The sequence below is a fragment of the Vipera berus genome (genome assembly GCF_964194415.1).
Source record: "Vipera berus genome assembly, chromosome: W".
NCBI lineage: Eukaryota > Metazoa > Chordata > Lepidosauria > Squamata > Viperidae > Vipera > Vipera berus.
The window spans coordinates 32,549,350-32,570,536 of record NC_138210.1 but is presented as its reverse complement, the minus strand read 5'-3'; positions in this window follow the sequence as shown (position 1 = coordinate 32,570,536).

Sequence of the window (21,187 nt, the reverse complement as noted above, 5' to 3'; positions counted from 1 at the left end):
GTGTCAAGGTCAATGCCATGTCCCAAATTTTTAGCCCAAGTCAACATAGGGTCCTTCACTTGTTCCTCAAACAATTTATATCCCAAGAGCAAATTATATAATTTCTTTATCTGTTTATTATCTGGCCCCAATAATATTTTATCCAAGGCCGTTTCCTGGGTGTTTATCCCCCATTCTTTTTTATCTTTCCCGAATCTTGATTGAATCTGTAAATAGGCCCACCAATCTAGTTTTATCCCTTGTAATTCTAATTCATTTCTAGACTTCAATTCCCCCTCATTATTCATGATGTCCTTATATGAAATTTTGTTACCCAAGTTGAATAGATTTGGATAGACAATCGCTTCGAGGGTCGATAGCCAGACTGGTACTTTAGTATAGTTATGATTTCTGATTTTGTTCCAAATGTTAAATAGTGCTTGCCTAATCCGATGTTTTTGAAAATGTGAAAATAATCCTTGTTTCTCAGTCCATAAAAAAGCATGCCAACCAAATTGTAAATCATGATCTTCTAAAGTCAGTAATCTTATATTTTTCAGAATTATCCATTCTCTAATCCAATTTAACGCCCCGGCATGCTAATATAATTCCCAGACTGGCAATCCAAATCCCCCGTTTTCCTTTGTATCCTGCAAATATTTCATTTTAATTCTTGGTTTTTTCCCTTGCCAAATAAAATTTAATGACAGTTTGTTCAGGTTTCGGAAAAATTTTGAGTCAAGTTGTATTGGGATATTTTGGAACAAGAACAAGATTTTAGGCAAGACATTCATCTTAATCACCGCGATTCTCCCCAATAATGAAAGGTTCAAGTTTCCCCATCTTTCCAAATCTCCTTTTATTTGTTTCACTGTTTTATCGTAGTTATCTTCTTTAAGTGAAGTGCATCTAGCAGTGATATTGATTCCTAAGTATTTTATTTTTTTGAGTATTTCTATGTCCATAATTCTAGCCAATTTTTCTTTCTGTTTGTTAGTCATATTTTTAACAATCATCTTAGTCTTATGTCTATTTATTCTCAATCCAGTGACTTCACCATATTTAATTAATTCTTCCAGTAATTTTGGTCCCGAATGATGTGGGTCCTCCATGATAAAGACCAGATCATCCGCAAATGCTTGAAGTTTGAAAGTTTCCTTTTTAATATCTAATCCTTTTAGCTGTGGTTCATTGTGCCGGCATCAACTTCCCTCCGCCCTGTGCGTTCCCACAGAGAGGGCCTCCTCAGGGTGCCACCGGTCAGAGAATGTCGACTGGTGGCCCCCAGGGGGAGATCCTTCTCTGTGGGCGCCCCGGAGCTATGGAATCAGCTACCGGTTGAGCTCCGGATGGCGCCCGATCTTCGCTCCTTTCGCCGCGAGCTAAAAACATACTTTTTTGAACAAGCTGGCCTGGCCTGATGAGGGGATTGGGGGGGGTTTGTTATTGTCATTTTATTGGGGTTTTAAGATGTATTTTTAGTATATGGGCATGTATTTAATCATTTTTTTTAACTTTTGTAATCCTGTATTTTTATTCTTGCCCTGTTCACCGCCCTGAGTCCTTCGGGAGAAGGGCGGTATAGAAATATTATTAAATTAAAATTAAAATTAAAATTTCTAATTATTCTCGTTAGGACTTCTAGTGTCAATATGAACAGCAGTGGAGATAAGGGGCAACCTTGCCGTGTTCCCTTTTGTATTTGAAATTTCCTAGATGTTTCCCCATTAATAATAACTTTTGCTTCCTGGTTGGTATAGATTGCCCTAATTGTATTTATAAATTTTTCACCCATAGCCATATAATTAAGTTGTTGATATAAAAATGACCATTTTACATTATCAAAGGCCTTCTGGGCATCTAGAAATAGTAACGCCATCTGTTGTCCGCTGTGTAGTTCATAATATTCTAACGTATCCAGTATTACTCTAATATTATGTTTAGTTTGCCTCTTAGCAAGGAAACCATTCTGGTCTACATGTATGAAGTCATTCAGGAATCTTTTAAGTCGTTCAGCTATGATTGTTGTGAATATCTTATAGTCCGAATTGAGTAACGAAATAGGTCTGTAATTTTGAATTAATGTATAATCAGTATTATCTTTCGGAATGAGGACTATATTTGCCTCAGACCATGATTTAGGAGTTCTTGCATCTTCTAATACCGCATTGAACACCTCCAGTAAAGGTTGTGCTAGAATATTTTGTTGTTCCTTGTAAATTTCTATTGGAAGACCGTCAGGACCTGATGCTTTATTATTTTTTTTGTTCATTAATGGCCATTATCACCTCGGACAACCTAATTTCTTCGTTCAACATATTTCTGATTTCCTCTGTAACCTTAGGTAATTTGGCTTTTTGGAAACAATCCTCCACTTTCTCCACACTTACCTGACTATCATCTTTGTATAATTGCTTGTAAAATTCCTGGGCTATAGTTTTTTTCTCCTCTTCCTGATAGTGTATTCTCCCTTTGTCATCACATAGTTTACTAATCCAACTTTTCTCCTTTTGTTTTTTCAATTTATACGCAAGCCATCGGCCCGGTTTGTTTGCATTTTCAAAAAAGTTCTGTTTTATGCCTCTCATCTGTTGTGCTAGTTTCTCTTTATCTAGAATATGAAGTTTATGTTTAATTAAATCCATTGATTGTCTGACATTCTTTTTTTGTGGTTCTTGTTGGAGTATTGTTTCTAATCTTTTATATTCCCCTTCTAACCTTTTCTGTTGTTGTTTTTCCCCTTGTTCTTATTTATCATATATGCCATTGCTACCCCTCTCATTATCGCCTTAGCTGTATCCCAATTATTTTGTACAGAGGTGTCTTCACCTTTATTTTCCTTAAAGAAGAAATCTAATTCTCTCTCCATCTTTAACCTAAAGTCATCTTCTTTTAAAATTGATCTTTGTAAGGTCCATCTAGGTATTTTTTTTTAGCCTTTCCAGCTAAATTTCATAGGGTTATGGTCTGCCCAGGTACCTGTCTCAATACACACCTCTTCAACCTCGGAATTAATTTCTTTTGACATCCACACCATATCAATTCTGGACCACAAATTATGTCTATTAGAGTAATATGTATACTGCCTTGCCTCGCGGTTTCTTTCACTCCATATATCCTGGATGTTTAAGTCTCTAGCCAAATTAAAAAAGGATCTCGGTAATGTTCTTCTTTTCCTTTTCCTGATCATATTACCCATATAGTTCAAATTGATGTCTAAAATAGCATTAAAGTAATGTAAAATAGCATTATGTAATGTTTTAAAAAACTGTTCTTGATTTCGATTCGGGGCATATATTTCTACCATCATCACCTTCCTATAATTTATTTCTACCTCAACTATCAATATTCTACCCTCTTTATCATTATAGATTTGTTTGGCTGCCAATTTCTCATTCACATATAGTGCCACACCTCTTTTTTTCTTTTGTCGATCTAATGAGACAAATAGATTCCCTAATTTTGGTTGGGCTAGCAAATATTTTTGTTGTTCCTTTATATGAACTTCCTGGACTGCAACGATATCTAGTTTTTGATGAATGAGCTTATTAAAAAGTTTCCGTCTTTTCATTGGTGAGTTTAACCCATTGATATTTAAGGACAAAATTCTACACTCTTCTCCCTTTATTTTACTTATTTCTAGATTTTGTAGATCTCGTTGTCCGGGGCACTCTCGCATCTTTATCTCTAGCTCCATATGTCTCTGTAATCTCTCCAGATTTATTCCCTCTGTCCTCTACTCCTAAAACTTTCCGTTCCGTAGCTATCCGTCTTGTATCTCTTTCTCTTACCTCCCTTCCGTCTTGATCTTCTACTTCTACTTCATCTTGGTTGTTAAAGTGGAGTTTATAGAAATCTTCTGCCTTCTCTATCGAATCCAATCTGTACCTTCTATCCTGCCATGTAACTAAAATACCTTCTGGAGTTAGCCATCTAAAGTTCACATTATAACTAATCAATTTTGATGCTAAAAATTGATAGCCGCGTCTCAAGTCCCTCATCCTTCTAGGTATTTGTTTAAGGATAGTTATTTGTTTTCCTCGAAATTCTAATGGCTCCTCTCTTGATCTATGTAGAAGTTCATCCCGGATCGATTTTTTAACCAACCGTACGTGTACTTCTTTAGGGAGATTGTGTCTCCTCACATAGTTAGTTTGAACCCTATATGTTTCGTCAATTTCCGCCAACATTTCCTCCTTCCCTATACCAAGCGCCTTTGCCATTAATCCTGCCATCATATCCGGCAGATCTTCCCCTCTTTTTTCTTGAACATTTTGGAAACGTAAGTAGTGAGCAGCCTTTTCCGCTTCCAGGAAAATAACTGTTGTCTCTAGCTCCTTATTTGCCTGAAGTAGTGTTTCATTTAAATCCTCTACTTTCTTCTCCTCTTTCTCCATTCTAGCTTCCATATCCTGTAACCTTTGTTCATTTTTAATTATTTCTTATTGAATGCCTTCAAATTTATCATTTATCGCTTGAATTTTCCCCTTAAGTTCACCAGTGTCACTTCTTATTTGACCTATCTCTTTCTTCATCTCCTCATGATTTTTGGTCATTGCCTCATGTATATTTTGTAAGAGGGCTTGTAAATCTTTAAAAGAGTTTGATCTTTCCCTTTGTAACATGTCCTCAATGGACTTCTGACTAGAAGGACTTGAAGACATCCCTTGCCCCTGTGTTGTTGCCCTCTTTCCTGCGCTAATCTTAGTTAGATTCGGAATGCTTGTCATATTTAGCCAAATTACTCAATCAATAACGCGCTTTACAAATATTTAGTTCCTTTAACCTTATATAAACCTTTAACTATATAACATATGGTTATATATAACAATTACAGCCAAATAATTATTACCAACTAAACAGATTGTATAATATATTTATCTAGATATGTTCAAAGTCACGTTCCTATTTAATTTCCAGCTCCGAGATTAGCTCCTTTTGTGTCTTTCTCAGCCACCAAAGACCAGTAGATGTCCCACTATCCAGACTTCAGTTCCTAAATTGCTATGTCACTTACTCCATCTTAAGTCCGTTATCCACCCGTGGCATGTAGAGCAAAGTTTCAAAAGTTCAAAATTTACCAAGACAGTCCAAACAATTCACTTTCCTTCAATTCATAATCCACGCACGGTTTCTCAAAGACTCAGTCTCCGAGACTCCAAAGTTTAACTTTGCCCTGTTGCTTTTCTGTCGTTTCGTCTGCTTTCACAGCTAGTTTACAGTCTATTAACTTCCTGGCTTCCTCTTCTTGTCACTCTCGCCTATCACCTTCTCTCAGCGCTTCTCTCGCCACTCGTTCCCTCTCCGTAAAGTACCCACTTCAAGCTAGTGCCTCTTTCCCAAGCGCTTCCTAATATTTTCAGATATAAATGTTTGGATATACTTTCCGTCAGCTCTGTTCCACCGTTTTACCGCTAAATCAGTGCTAGCTCCGTCCCTCTGTAAGGTCTTCTTGTTGGCCATTACTGGCCTCGTTCTCCCCAGTTTGCTCGCATCAGGTTTTCTCCGGATCTCCGACATGAGCCGCCGAACATGTAGGTTCTCCAGGACGCCTGCAACTTCGGCTGTCCCTACAGGACCTCCTAGGACTCCGAAAAGCCCTCACAAACACTGGGTGAGAGGTTGTATGTGATGGAAAAGTCCGTTCACACAGCCGCCCACTCTGACAGCTGACTCCATAATTGCATTTCTAATTGATCTCCTGGAGAAGTAAATCACTACATCTCTAGGTAAATTTTTCTGTCTGGAAATCCAGGAATTAACCCTAAATGTCTTATCCATCTCTTTAACTAATTCTTCAGGTTCACATTTTAAGACAGGAGCCACTGCTTGCACCACTTCCCATTCCAAATCTTCTTTAGGGTTCTCTTTCAAACCTCTTATACGCAATGCAAACTCCATGTCTCTATATTGTGAAATGGTGACTTCATCTTCTGTTCTGTCAATTTTAATCTCTGCTCTGTCTACTTTCTGTTCAGCACTGATAATTTTATTTTCCAAATTCTCAACATACTCCATAACTGAATCCACACGAACATCCAGGCGTTCAATATGTGCAGCCAAGCCCTGAAGTGCAAGCACTATATCCTCCCTCATCTGCTTGTTTTGATTAACAAATTCTTGCTTTGTTTCCTTTATTTCTTGCTGTAATACTTGTGTTGATTGCATCACAACTTGCTGAATATCTGCCAATGTGAATGCAGGTGGTGGTGGGGAAGGTGGTTGTGCTGTAGGTTTCATTGTAGTTTGCCCTGCAGCTTGTGGTACAGGTGAAGAAATTGCACTTTTGGAAATTGTAGGGCCTCCCCCACGCCTTGCAGCCATCTCTTAGGTTTCAATTTCCTCTTTCTTCCCACAGAATCAAAGTTCAAAAAAAAGAAGGGAGAAAAAATAAAAGTTTTTCTCCCAAAGTTCCTTATCCTTCAATAAAAAAAAGGGCAAGCTCTCAAATACACAAAATCCGGTACTGGTTAGAATTAATTGCAAATTGTATCTCTTGCTATGTTGCAAAATGTAGCAACTTTCCAAAACTGTCAGTTCATACAAGAAAGCAACATTCCAGTGCCATTTTTACTCCGTTTCCATCAGCTTAAAACTTGAAGAAGATAATGAGTCTGAGTTAAAGTTAAAATCCAACTTGAAAATTCAAATCCTCCTGTTTCGCTCTGCCTGCTTCTTAAAGAAAAAATACTCACAGTCCCGTCTAAGCAGCAGATGTAGTTGTCGCGTCTAGTTCCACTCCCTTATGGAGCGAAAGCATCCTGGGAGCAGAGAAAGCCTGGGCTCCGAGGGAGCTCACCCCGTTAACCCCCAAACTGGTTGAGGGAATCACAGGGGAGCTCTACCTCTACCCAGACAAGCTCGTCTCTCCCTCTTCTCCTGAGGGAGAGACTTCAGCGCCACGGGACAGCTGATTTTCACTGTCTCCGAGCGCTCTAACGCTTCCCAAGCTCGGGCGGCTTCTGAAATGCCGCCATTCGGCGCGGCAGTGCTACCGGAAGTCCGCCTGAGCTCTGTCTCTAATGTTCATCTTCTCCCACTCCTGAAAGGCCCTGGCCTGCCTCAGCCTGCTTTTCCCCACATTCCTCTGAAGCCACAGACACCTCTCCCTCAACCTTCATCGGCTCCAGTTCCAGCTCATTTTCCTCAGCAGATTCAGGCTTCAACAGGGGCATGACAACAAGGTCGAAAACAAAATGCAAAGAGCAATCTTCAAAGCAAGGCAAGGCAAACAGCAACAGACACAAGCAAAAGCAAACAATTGTTCCTGGCAAAGACTAACTCCCCTCCAGGTGTTCCTTGTGAGGATGGGTGGGGCCACCTCTTCCCAAGTAGCCTTGCAGCCCTTCTCTGGGCTTGCCTACACTCCACTCTCCTTGCCCTTAGATCAGTGGAGTAGGCAACTGTTCCGCATCAGAGGGGATCTACTGCCTATCAGTACCACTGCCTGTCAGCAGCAGATCCTCTCCTGTGTCTATGAAGGCAGGCAGCTCTCCATCTGGTCAACCACTTCCCCCAATGCCTGAGGACCCCTAGACAGCATCGTTCTCAGCCCCTGGTGTGCCTTCCCTGTCAGATGGTTCCAGCACCAACTCTTCCTCCTTCCAACTGGCCTCTGAGGGGGCCATGACATAAGTAAGCAAAATGGATCAATTGACTGGACTTAGGTATTCCTATAACATAATTGATTGGGTGATGTTAATTGAACCTAGTAAATGATATGGTCTGTTCTGACTTAATTTAACGCCTTTGGCTAGTTGATGAGGTCAGTTCATTCCATATTATTTTTTCTCCAACATATAACCCCCCCCTCATCAATCTAGTTAAGTGTACAGGTAGTCCTTGATTTACAACCACAATTGGGACCGGAACTTACATTGCTAAGTGATGCAGTTGTTAGGTGAGGCATGCCTGATTTTATGACCATTTTGCTTCAGTTGTTAAGTGAATCACATCTTCATTAAGCAAATCTGGCTTCACCCATTGACTTTGCTTGTTGGAAACCCTCTAGGAATGGAATGGGAGAACTCACAGTGGCCAGGTTGGCATGGGTGGGTGGGCACGACAGGTTGGGCATGGCTTGGTCGGCGTGCTGGATCGGTGTGCCCAGGTGGATGCTGCTGCGTCAGCATGGTCAGGTGAGCGCACAGGCTTGGCCCGGCTGGGACGGCGCTGAACAAGTTGCACCAGCTAACTTGAAATGAGGACAACTCGGCGCCCCACCAGCTCACCTCCCCAAACTGCTGGCAGCCAAGTGTGCGTTCACACACACCCCATTCCGCATTTGGGGACTTCTATCCACATACATGCTGGGAAGCTGCCAATCAAGCCTCTCCTTTGGTGATCTAGGCACTCATGCATGAACGCACACACACGCAGACCATTCCGAGTTTGGGGACTTTCATCCACAGAGGAAGGAGAGGTCGAAGGAGAGCCAAAGCAGAGGTCCTTCTCCCCAAGCTCAGGCATGATTGGCAGCTTGCCAGCTCAGATGTGGATAAAAGTCCCTGAGCTTGGAATGGTGTGTGTGTGCAGCATGCTGAAGAAGATGTCCTTCTCTCCAAGCCTGGACTGTCAAGGTTCCAACTCATCTTCTCTCCAATTTCCAGCACCTGTGAGGGTGACCTTGGTTCCCAGGGGATTGCTTCATGTTATGTCTAGCAAATCCTTCGTTTTCTCCCACCCCCCAACCTGTGTGGCAACTGAGAACGACAAAAAAGGCTTCAGTGAGGTTCATTTCAAAATTTGACAGTTGGACTCCCCTAGAGAGAAAGAACTTCCTGGAAAATAATAAGCATAAATACACATTAGCGATTCACTAATCATCTACTTCATCAGCCGGAGGCTCTCTAGGCTTTTGGGGATGTTTATTGTGAAATTTCTGTACTAGTCTATCTGCCTTCACATCTTTACTCTTTACTCAAGTAGCTTCTAACAAAGGATAGCCTTTCCATTGAACTAGATACTGTAATTTCCCTTTATACAGCCCGAACTCTGTCTCTCCTGTTCATTCTGTCCCAATCCTGAAAGACCCTGGCCTGACTGGGCCTGCCCTTCCCCACATTCCTCTGAAGCCACAGACACCTCTCCCTCGACCTCCATAGGGTCCCGTTCCAGATCATTTTCCTCCGCAGATTCAGGCTCCGAGGGAGGCATGACAAGGAGAGACAGACAGGAGAGTTTTAGTAGTATATAGATTTACAGCATGTTATGAGCTCTTTGGGAAGAATAGAAAGGGAACTATTTTCTTGGAAATATTTCTATTGATTATGTGCCATGAAATTGTTTTTTTACTTTTAGCAATCATGTGGGTTGATTTTTCTCCATGACCATCTATGCAAATATCAAGGAAGCATTAAACTTGAAAAGCTGTCTTACCAAGTCAAAGAATCTGTTCGCTTTGCTCAGTACTGTATTGTATGTTCTGCCTGGCATCACTGTTCAGGAACCTCCTATGAAATGGAGTTGTAGCTCTACCTTGGGGCATTGTTGCCCAATTTTGATGGTTTCTATTTTATATTGGTTTGTTGTTAATATTGGTAGTCACTTTGAGCCTTGTTCAGTTGAATGCCATGTAAATGGTAGAGACTAATCAAGAGACTGACAGTTTGGATGGGGAACAACAGGCTTCAACTGACCCCTGGCAAGACTGATTGGTTTTTGGTTTTGGGGTCCTTTGGTTCTAGGACTTTATCAACTTTGGTGCTGAATGGGGCTACACTGCCCCAAACAGACCCTTTGTGCAATCTGAGGATTCTCCTGGACTCATGACCCTTGCTTAAGGAGCAGGTGGCAGTCATGGATAGGAGAGCCTTTGCACAACTTTGCGTTGTATGCCAGTTGTGCCCATTCCTGGATAAAGGGGTCCTACTCACAGTCACCCATGCCCTGGTCACCTCTCAGTTGGACTGTTGCAATGTGCTCTATATGGGGCTTACCTTGAAGAGTAATCTGGAAACTTCAGTTAGTACAAAATGAAGTGGCACAAGCAGTTATATGTTTCTGGTAGCATACACATTATACCTCTGCTGCATGAGCTGTATTGGTTGCCAGTTTGTTTTCAGGTCCAATTCAAGTGCTGGTGTCTTTAAAGCCCTCTGTGGCAAGGGTTATTTGAGGGACCACCCGTCCCACCAGATCTCACAGAATGGGTATGTTATAGGTTCCTTCGTCTTGAGACCTACGTTTGGTGGGCTCTAGCCGGCAGTCCTTTTCTGCTGTGCCTGTATTGTGGCATCTTCTTTCTCCAGAGATAAGGTTAGCCTTATTACTCCTGAGCTTCCAAAGGACCCTCAGGACTTGATTAAGACAGCAGGCCTGGGGACCCTGAGGGATGGGTGAACTTGTGAGGACGTGGCTCATTATTAGCATTCCTCTGTCTGTCATTCTCTTTTCTGTTTTGGTTAGGCTTATATAATTTCTAAATCTTTTTAATCATTATTATATAATGGTTTGAACTAATGAACATCTTATTATTGTTTTTAATGGATTGTTGTATGCTGACCAGAGTCACTTTCCTTCAGGGTGGCCATATAAATTTGATTAATAAATTAATAGTCCAGACAGGAAACCAAAACCATGACTATTAACACTACCTTTATTGTAAGGTTATAGTTACAGAATTGTGCAAGTCTGAAAGTACTTCTCCCATTCCTTGCCTTTACTTTCCAAAGAATAAAGGAGGGGTCCCTTCTGAGATGCTTTCTCTACTCCCTTCTGTGGGTTGAGATACCTCTTATCTGATCATTACCCTGGCTGTGGCTCTTCCTCCTTTCTCCCAAGGTTGTTCTCACAGCCCATTACACCCTGCAGATTTTGCCAGCATTACAAAATGAATTGATGTTTTCTGGAGTTTAATTTTGCCATTTAAAGCCAAGCTTTTTTTTAGATAGTAGATTTTCTTTGTAGAATTACCACAACCACATTCACATACATTCTGGAGAATTCCAGTTTACTCTTGATGCATTTTTGTACAATGCCTGGTTACTCTTGCTTGTTCCTCTTGCCAGGTTTGTTGTAGAGTTGACACCTGCAGTGTATGGCAGCTAAAGTAACTGTGAAGTGAAAAGCCAGGTGACTTGTTGCTCTTTAATAAGACAGAAAGTGAAAAGTGCTTATAAATTCTGTGTCAAGTGCAGGAAAATCAGGAAGTCCAGGCAGTTCATATAAAGGTTTATGGCAAGCTCATGCTGTCTGAAAGAATCTGAATTACTAACAGTCATACTAAATAGGCTGTAGATAATAGTTAATGGAATTCAAGGTGGGCTGGACTTAGATTGCTTGTGGGCACAAAAGGACTTGAGACTGATGACATGCTTGACCCCTCCCTTGGGCTCAGCCTGCTCCTTTCCTACATTCTGGCTACAAATTTAGACTTAGTAATAGATAGCTTCCTAGTAATAGCTTCCTCACTAGATCTTGGCAACTGACTCATATTTATAATGGTAGCAGTGTCTTGGGGTCATGTGATCAACTTTTGCAACCTTCTGACAAGCAAAGGTTTTCAGATTCATTTAACAACCGTGTTACAAACAACTTCAGTGATTCACTTAACAACTCTGACAATAATGGTTATAAAATGGGCAAAATTAACTTAACAAATGTCTCACTTAGCAACAAAAATTTGGCTCCATTGTGGTCATAAGTGGAGGAGTACCTGTCCTCTTTTGAAAATGAGATGTTATAAGTAGCATATCTAGTAAGACAACATATAAACAAAATTAATTGGATACAGTTGAATAGTCATGTTTTAGTCCCTGGAAGATCCTGAAATTGAAGTAAGTCAGATTAGCATTAATTTAAATTAAAAACTAAAATATAAATGGTTTCTTGTGTATGCACTAGTTGCATAATACTTTAATCTAGATCTGGGACATCCAGTTTGCCACGTAGCCACCATGGATGCCCGGAAGACGACCTTCGTCTTCCCCGTCCAGTTTCGGATCGCTGGGGAACCCTGAAAAGGGCCGGAGAATCCCTCCAAACCGGCGTATGAAAGACCAGCCATAGAGATATGGCCCGTCACTAGGCTGCAGACAGCCGAATTCACACTCACCATCTGGCAACTTCAAAGCAGCGTGGAAGAGACTGGGTGAGATCCACCTCTCTTAAATCCTAATTACTTTCTGTACCTGCATAAACTGCTAAGTATTTTCCCCCCTGTGGAGAGGGAAGGGAGATTTTAGCCCTCCCTCCAGAAACAGCGGCGACCAATTAACCAGGGGAGTTTAAAACGTTGAAAAAAATAACGGGATCCTAATCGAAACCCTATTTCCTAAAATTGGTGGATTAAAAGTTTCTTTATTTTCTATTATCTATTTTTCTCTAATATTTACTCTTTATTTTTACAGAAGATCCGGGTTTTTTCTTTTAAAATAGAAGTAAAAACTGAAAAGATTAAAATAACTCTGGGGCGACATCTTGTAGCTAAATCTGAGATTGCAACCTGTTATTGTCTAAAAGAGACTTGGTTGACAGCCTAGAAAATAGATAAGATACATGCAACCTTGAAACACCAGCTGCGAGAAGCTCAGCTGTGTTCCTTATTTAGTGGACTTCCTGATTGTAAAGCTTTTAGTTTAATATACTACTATGGAAGAAGATCAGGAATGGATTTTCCCTCCGGAAGAAGAGCAGGAACAAACCTTTTGTATTTTGAAAGCGATTTTTCAAACATTCCTTATAGCTGGTGATCAAATAAGAAGCTACAGAAAAAAACAAGAACGCAGCCCAGATATGCAAACTCAAATTATGACTACAACTAAATAATCATCTATACCACAGGTCGGCAACCTGTGGCTCCGGAACTGCATGTGGCTCTTTCAGCCATCTCCTGTGGCTCCCAGTCCTCTGCCATGTGCAGTCCCCCCAAAAAAGGGGGACTAAAAAAGTTCAATCAATTCAAACTTCTCACAAAAAAATATCTCGCAAAGTTTGAATTGATTGGTTGAACTTCTTTTGTTTATGAGACTGCCCACAAACCTCTTTTCTTCTTCGGACTGCATGTGGCAGCAGCAGAGGAAGAGATGGAGGACTGCTGGAAAGAAGGTGCATGGGTCGGTCAGATGGAACGTGTTGGGGAGGGCGACGCAGAGGCTGATCGAATGCGTGTGCGAGGCAGAGGCAGAGGCACTGCCCAGGGCCGGAGGGGAGGCCTAGTTCAACCTAGTCCATTGTTGGACAACTTTGTGGGGTTTTGTGATCATATGCGTCTGATGTATGAGGCCCCTATAAAGATGCAGACTGCTACTCGACGCCTGAAAGCTCTGAGGCAGGGTCAACGCCCCCTACAGGGCTATATCAGCGATTTTCGGCTGCTTAGCCAGGATTCCGCCTGGAATAACGCTGCGCTTGTGTATGCCTTCCAGGATGGATTGTCGGAGGAGATGTTGGATGAGCTGGCCCATGTGGATATTCCCTCAGACCTGAATGGGCTGATCCATCTCTGCCTGCGGATCGATGCTCGGTTGCAGCAGTGAAGGAGTCGCCGTGCCACCCCACAGACCCCTGCAGCCCCTGTTGTGCGTGAGCCCCCAGTTCAAAGGGAGGAGCCAATGGAGCTGGGTGCCGCCAGGTCTCGTCTATCGGTGACTGAAATGAACAGACGACAATCGGGGGGGTTGTGTTTTTACTGCGGGGACCCTGGGCATTTGGCTGCTTTTTGCCCAAAGAAGCGACAGCGGGCATCAGTGACCGAGTCTGCCCCGAGAAAGTCCCCTACTTTTCTGTCGGGAAACGCCCCGAGCCCGATCTAGATGGTGTGATAGATCGGGCGTCCCACAACAACACTGAGCGACGTCTTTCCGATGCTGCCTGTGGACCTCCACGGCATCTGATATTGGAGGCACATCTGATCCTTCCTGGCAAGCCAGAGGGGATTCCAGTCCATGCCTTAATTGACTCTGGGGCCACCACAAATTTTATGGACTCAGCATTTGTGGCCAAATGGGCTGTTCCCCAGTGCCCGGTGGATCCGCCCATGTTAGTGGAGACTATCGATGGTCAAGTGCTCCTGTCTGGGCCAATTACGGCTGCCACACAACCATTATGTATGGCCATCAGTTCCCATGTGGAGGCCATTCAGTTCTATATCACCTCAGATCTGCATTTCCCCGTGGTCTTGGGACTGGCGTGGCTCCGGGCGCATGACCCACAGATCTATTGGTCACAGAACTTGGTCACCTTCCCAAGCTTGCAGTGTGTGGACCACTCCCGCCATATCTGTGCCGGCCAGGTGGAGGGTTCCCCAGGGGTTTCCTTGCCTCCTGAACTGTCTGACTTTGCTGATGTGTTCAGCGAGACAGAGGCGGATCAATTACCCCTGCACAGGCCCTATGACTGCCCCATTGATTTAGTTCCTGATGCGCCTCTCCCAGTGGGGCGTTTGTACTCCATGTTGGACCCCGAGTTGGCTGCATTGCGGGACTTTCTGGAGAAGAATTTGGCTCGTGGTTTCATCCGGCCCTCGTCCTCAGCAGTGTCTGCACCCGTGCTCTTCGTCAAAAAGAAGTCGGGCGAATTGCGGCTTTGCTGCGATTATAGGAAACTGAACGCCATCACGGTGCGCAATCGTTACCCGCTGCCCCTCATCCCCGAACTCTTGGACCGACTCCGGGAGGCTAAGATCTTCACGAAACTGGACCCCTCACCCGGCTCCTGCAGAAGAAGACTCGGTTTCAGTGGAACGCTCCTATGTCACCTCCTGCATCCCATGCAGGCAGGCCAAGTCAGCGACAGGGGCCCCGCCTGGATTACTGCAGCCCTTGCCGACACCCAAAAGACCCTGGGGGGCTGTGTCCATGGACTTCTTGACAGATTTACCCCCATCCTCTGGTTTTATGACAGTGTATGTGGTGGTGGACATGCTGACCAAGATGGCGCACTTCATCCCCTGTCGCGGCTTAACGTCAGCCCGCGCCACTAGTCGTATGTTCATTCAGAAGGTGTTTCGGCTGCACGGCCTCCCTGATAGAGTCGTCTCTGATAGGGGGGCCCAGTTTAAAGCCCGCTTTTGGAAGGAGTTGATGCATGCGTTGGATATCAAGATTTGCCTCTTGTCCGCGCATCATCCTCAAACTGACAGGGGAACCGAGAAGGTCATCGGTATTCTGGAACAATATCTGCGCTGCTACGTCAATCTGCAGCAAAACAATTGGGTGGACTATCTGGCCATAGCTGAGTTTGCATTTAACAATTCGCAGCACACCTCCACACAGATGACACCGTTCTTGGCCAATGTGGGATATCACCCCTGGTTTTTCCCCCTTTCTTCCGTGGACTCACCGGAGCCGGCAGCGAACGACTTCATGGCAGAGTTACAGGCGATCCATCGATTGGTGCGACGTCAGTTAGAGAAGGCCAAGGCCGATTACAAAAGGTTTGCTGACCGGTCAAGGCGGGATACGCCTCCACTATCGGTGGGAGATCGGGTCTGGTTGTCCACCAGGAACCTACCGTCAACACGGCCGGTGAGAAAGTTAGATCACCGATATTTAGGACCGTTCCCAGTCAAGGCTGTCATCAATCTGGTTGCCTATCGCTTAACTCTGCCACGTTCCCTGTGCGTGCACCCAGTCTTTCATCGGTCTCTGTTGGTCCCCGAGCAACCCGCCTGTCCACTCTGCCGAGCGGAACCTCCCCCATCAGGACCTCGTGATGGAGACAGCACCCCGGAGTACGAGGTCGCCAGCATCAGGGACTCCCATTGGCTGAAAGGTCGTTTCCCGTACCTGATTGAATGGAAAGGCTACGGACCAGAGGAGTTCACCTGGGAAGACACGACCGCCGTTCATGCCCCTGCTTTGGTGACCGCTTTTCATGAACAATTTCCATCCCGACTGCATCCGGATCGGCAGACCCGGGGGAAGGGCCCTGCGGTGCGGGATAGTGTTGTGATTCAGGGTCAGCCTGTGGGTTCGGCAGTTGGGTCGGACGATTCAGAGGAGGAGGAGGGGGGTGTTGGAGAGGTTGCTGAGGGGGTTGGAGAGCTTGCTGATGAGAGCCCTCAGCCAGGCCCCTCCCACCTGGTTACAACGCAGACCCAGCTGTGTGAGCCTGACAGCGTGGATGAAGATGACCCACAGCTGTCCCTGTTCAAGGACGCCTGACGCAGGAGGCAGTCAATCAGGAGTAAACAGAGGAAGGCAATGGGGCACCTCGGAAGGAGGCAGAGAGAAGCCACGCCCTGAACTGTTTAAAAGGGGAATGCGTGGGAGGGCTGGTTTGCTGAAGGCAACTGTTTGAATAGCTCCTGATTCATGGTTCATGTCTTGTTTTTGCTCTGTTTGCTTTTGTGTCCATAAATTTGGCAGGCTTAGTTCCAGCCTCTTGCCTTCTTGTAAAGGGGTTGTCCCTGCCTTATCTGCAGGGCCGGTAGTAGGCTGGTACAGAACAGCAGATTGCCCCCACCCTGCCAGGCAAGCGGAGGCTGATTGAATGTGAGGAGGAGGCAGAGGCGCTGCCCAGGGCCAGAGGGGAGGCTGGGCAGATTGCCCCTGGCCTACCAGGCAAGTGGAGGCACAGCGCTCTTCGGCAAACACAAGCAGCCCTGATCCCAGCACAGCCCCTCCCCACTCTCCTCCTCCTCCCCTCAGAAGAGCAGTGGGGCTCAAGAGACTCCCCCATGCCCCCCACCCGTGAGGGAAGAGATGCAGCAACCAGATGGACTTCTTCTCATGCGTGCAGGCCAGCGGGATTCATGTCACCATTCCCCCCGTCTTCTTACTTCACAAGCAAGCGTGAGCCTGATGGGGGACAGAACCATCCACTCCCTCAGCAGGAAGGGGTTTGAGACTGCTCACATCGCAGCCCTGGGCGCCATCACAACCGCCCCCTCAGGTTAGGCCCGTGCAGGGAGTTGCTGCAACCAGGGGCTGGACACGCATTTGCAGGGATTGTGTGGAGCAAGGTGCAGAGCTCAGGGCCTGGATCAGGTGCACCCCAGACACAATCCGTGGAACGGGCGGGGAGTTTTCTCACGTGCGGGCACAGGATGGGTGTCAGGGGGGGGCTGGAAGAGTTCCTTAAGCACCCCTGCCGGGGATTGCAGCCCGGAAGATGGACACCCTGTTTCTCACTTGCTTGATCTGGCCGTCCACCAGGTTCTCCATGATGTGGGCTGCCAGGAGGGCAATGCCGACAATCAGGAAGGCTGGCGCCAGCATGCCCAGTGTTAGGAATTGTTGTGCAGAGGTCTCCTTGTGCTACCAAGGAGTTGCACAGACAAGGAAGGGTACTGAGAGGAGTAAGAGTCACACAGTAACCACAAGAGTACACTGAGTTGTAAAAGCAAAAAGTATTTTACTTTGAGGTGGTGTAAGAACAAAAATGCACGGTCAAAAATAAACAGTCCAGGTCATACACAATAGCAACAGTCCAAGGAGTAATCCAAAATACAAAGTCTTCTTACCGGTCCAGAGGTCAATACACAGTTGTACAGGTTTATCACAGTAGTAAACCAACAGTACAGCAAAACAGAGCAAAAACAGTAATAGTAGAGAGCAGTGAATTCAGAGAGAGAGAAGCTACGTTCCTAGCTTCCTCTTATGGCCATGAGAACACTTACACACCCATTGGCCAATTAACATCTTAAAGTCACAACATCATGGTTAATATATTTTCAACCCAACATTGTAGGCTATCACCATATACCTAACATTGTCCCCTTTGGGTAGAATAATATATAACCTCTTACAATCTTATGCCATTTCTGTCACAACTAGTATTGTGTTTCACAGCACTTTGGACTTTCGTAAAATGGTCTGCAATATTTACATCAGATGGGCAATACTCTAGCTGTATTTATTTGTCTTTGACACATTGTCTTACATTCAAGTAACGAAGATCAGTATGTTTGGATCTTGTTCTGATTGCAGCATTATTTGCCATCTTTATCGCAGCTTGATTGTCCTCATACACAATAAATGGATCATTTACATTTAAACCCATATCCAACAATAATTGTTTGTACACTAGCAGTTCTGTACATAACACTGATAGACATGAAAATTCAGCCTCCATTGTAGACAGGCTTATGTGTTTTTGCCTGATGGACTTCCATCCAATCAAAGAATCACCCAACATTACAGCCAATCCTGAAGTAGATTTACGAGTGCTTGTATCAGAGGCAAAACTCGCATCTGCATATGCTGTAAGGATTAACTCATGATTTGGCTCTAGATATAACGAGTAGTGAATAGACTGCTTCAAATATCTCAATACCCGTTTAGCTGCTTGCCAGTGTCTAACAGTTGGTTCATTGTTGTACCTAGCCAATTGGTTTACACAGTAGGAAATGTCAGGTCTAGTCCAATTACTAAGATACATAAGGCTTCCTATCAAAGATTGGTACATAGTCTTATCAAATACAGGACTCTCAACATTAGTGTCCTTGAAATCCATAGCCATCGGAGTTTTTGCTGGTTTACATAGTTCCATATTGTATCTCTTTAATAACTGAGATATTTTACTGGCTTGCGAAATCTTAAAACCCCTATTTGTTTTCACAATATCTAACCCCAAATAGTGGCTTATTTCCCCAAGGTTCCTAATAGTAAATTTGTTTTGCAACCTTGAAATAATGTTTTGTGCTTCTAGCTCAGTTTTTGTTATGATTGCAATATCATCAGTGAACAATAGAAGAAAAGATAATACTCCATTGTGCTTTCTCCTAAACAAACATGGATCAGCATTACTGGCTATAAAACCTATTGCACTCAACTCATTGACTATACATTTATTCCACTCATAACCAGATTGATTCAATCCATAGAGGCTTTTCTTTAATTTCCAACAATCATGGTCTCTATTATTAGTCAATCCTGGTGGTATTCTTAAATAAATAGTATGTTGCAATGGAGCATGTAAATATGCAGTTTCCACATCTACATCTACATATATTGGTTTTTAGCCGCCCACACTAAAGCTGCTCTCAAAGTAGTTGCCCTCAGACTGGGTGCAAACACCTCATCATAATCCTCAGTAGTTTGGGCAAAACCTTGTGCAACCAAACGTGCCTTATGGGTTACAGTTCCATCTACTCCTTTCTTTATTTTATATATCCATTTGCAACCTATAGCTTGCTCACCAGGTGGCAGTTTTGCTTTCTCATAGACCTTAAGATCCTGCAAAGACTTCAACTCCCTGTTCATTGCAGCTTTCCATGATGCCTGTTCCTTTTCAGGATACATCCTGATTTCATCATAGTTAGAAGGCTCTAAATTAACTTGGCATATTACACTGGCTTCATAACTATCAGGTGGACGTCTGATGCGTGTTGAACGCCTAGGTAGTACAGGGCTTTGAATTTCTGACTCCTCTCCTTCCTCTGATTCATCTTTTATCTCCCCTATCTCCTCTTCATCTTTTATAATTACAGGAGATGTCTTATCATTACTAACTATGGGCTGACTTCCGGTTGGTCGCCATTTCTTTTGGACGGGAGAGTTCCTTGCTCTGGAAATCTCCTACGCGTTGGAGGAGGGGGACACCGCAACAGCGCTGCGGGCACTCCAAAACACATCAGATCAAGCGTTCTGAGGACATGGGATTCGGCTGGCACCCTGGATGTCTCCCCTGCTCCTAGGTAGAACCTAGTAAGGGCTGCTGAAAGCGAGCGGGGTGGGAGACGTGGTACTGTGAATCTTCTTTGCTACCTTCAGTGTTTGAAGCTGCAAGTTCCGAAGGACGTGGAGCGACCAATTTCTCTGTTAGAAATTAAGATAATTTGGACAGTTGAATACCGTGAGTAGAAGAATCTTAAAACAAAATTTGGAATTGATTTGGATTGCGGATTGCGGAAGGGAAGCTAAAAACGGAGGTCGGTCCCTCTCCGCTGCGGCAAAACTGAAAGCAATTGCCTGACAAGCTGCAGCTGTAAAAAGACTCTTGAGCTTTTCAAACCTCCAAGTTTCTGTTTAAAAAAAAACTCCCCTGAAGCAGGGTGAGGGGGAGAGAGACTCTTTAGACATAAAATCCCTGTGAAAGTTGTTTAAATAAATAAAAGTCAAGCCGACTCTCTCCCTGGGAGGGAAACCTGGTCAGGCAGCAGACTCCATTGTGATGCAATAAGGAGATTGGAAGTCTTTGATCCTCGTTTCCTATTGGAACTTTTGATGTTACTGTGACGGTCTGAAATGTTGCAATCGAACCTTTAAGGATCAGACTTGCTACATACTGACTTTCTCATCAGTTTTGTAACATAAATTACTTCTTTTAAAAAACACTGCCTGTTTGAGCGGAACTGGTGCTCTGGCTGTTGCAACTGGTTGACTGCAGCGAGAAAATAGAGACCTAGATATCTTAAACTGTTGAGCCTTTAGTTTGTTATGGCTGCGGAGGCCTCAAACGCACCAAAAACAAGAAGGAAACTCTCTGCCTCCCCAACCTTCAAAGAGGAAGTGCTTAAAATGTTACATGCATTAAAGGAGGGGCAGGACAGATTGCAAGAGACACAGGATAAACCTACAGAGGAATTTAAAGAGATAAAAAAGGAAATTGGCTTCCTGAATAAGGAAATTCAACAGGTTAAGACAGAAGTTTCAGAAGTGGATACAAGAGTTACTCAATTGGAAATAGGACGTGTCCAGGATCTGGAAAGACAACAGTACCAAGCCCAGGTAGCAATTGCTTTCCTGCAGATGAAGGAGAGGGAAATGAACTTAAGAATTCGAGGGTTTCCCGAAATAGAACAAGATAACTTAAAGGCAACAATAATCCAGGAATTTGAAGCATCGTGGGATCTGACAAAAGAAGAATTGGAAACAATAATAGTGAAGGCCTATAGATTTGGAGTGAAACCAAAGAAGAGAGATCCGAAATTTATAAGTGATTGTATGGTGGTTTTCCAAACTAAAGAACAAAGAGATAAAATTTTGGGACTTCACTATCAAAAGAATTTGAAAGTCCAAGAGCAACAGGTGGTCCTTTTTAAGGATATCCCAAAACTTTTCTTGGATTTAAGAAGCAATTACACAGATTTGGTTAGTGCCTTAAGAAAGAAAAGGATCTATTTCCGTTGGGAATTCCCCGAAGGATTATATTTTAAATATCAACAGAAGAAGATTCGAATTCGAACATTGGGAGAGAAGGAAAGATTTCTGGAAAAGAACGTAAAAGATTTCGAATTGGAAGCAGGAGCAAGACCTGGTCCATAACTGGAATTACCACCTCTTTTTGACGTAGGGCTGCTAGGAGCCGGAGCAGGAGCTAA